Consider the following 1,009-nt stretch of genomic DNA (forward strand, 5'->3'; position numbering starts at 1 on the left):
CTGACGAGATGCGCTTGACAATCGCATGCGATTAATATATATATATATATATATATATATATATATATATATATATAGGTATATATATATATATATATATATATATATAATTTCTGCCAGTATATTTGCATGACACATAATAAAGAGCATGACACATGCTCTTTATTATAAACTGTATGTCACGTCTGTTGTTGATAACAAACACACATCATGTGTAACTCATTATGTTTTTACACTTTATTGTAAATCTGATTTTTAAATGTTTTAGCGAAGTATGTGTCACAGAGAGTCTTTGCTATCAAAACATTCTGAAAAATAAATAGCTTACTTTTTATAAAAATGTGTTATTATTGCTTCATGACAGTGATAAAGAATGAAATCACTGATAATTCTACAATTGATAATTTCTTTATTAAATCATCATTATTATCATCAGTACAAAAATAAACTGTTTATGTTATTCATCAAATCACAGAGTGAGGCTGAGGGCAGCAAGTATCTAAGGATGGTTCAGCCAAAAATAAAGTTTTATCATAATTTCCTCACTCTCATGTCCTCATGGTTCCAGTATTGCTTTGGCACACATAATCAGGAGCGTCGCAAGGAGTTCTGGGCCCTTGGCACTGAATTTACTACGGGGCCCCTCAATCATGTTTATGTGGTCTCATATTTAGATTTCTTCCAACAAATAATGTAATTAATGGTTTCAGCCAGATTTAGATCAGTTTTTCAATTTCGATCAGAGCGAGTTGAAAAGGTAGAAAAAGACAATGGCGCCATCTAGATTTGAAAAGACTAGACTCACACCCAATACTTTACTTCACACATTCACCTGCCCTCCCTCCCTCCCTCTCCCACCATTCGACCTGCGCTTAAGGTCTGTGTGGAGGATGTGAACCGGGTCTTCAGAAAATAGAAATCTGAGAAAGCTTCAGGCCCAGACGGTGTTTCACCTGCCTGTCTAAAAGTCTGTGCTGACCAACTGGCCCCCATCTTCACACAGATCTTC

The sequence above is a fragment of the Sinocyclocheilus rhinocerous genome, unplaced genomic scaffold (genome assembly GCF_001515625.1).
Source record: "Sinocyclocheilus rhinocerous isolate Xijiao unplaced genomic scaffold, SAMN03320098_v1.1 scaffold8114, whole genome shotgun sequence".
NCBI lineage: Eukaryota > Metazoa > Chordata > Actinopteri > Cypriniformes > Cyprinidae > Sinocyclocheilus > Sinocyclocheilus rhinocerous.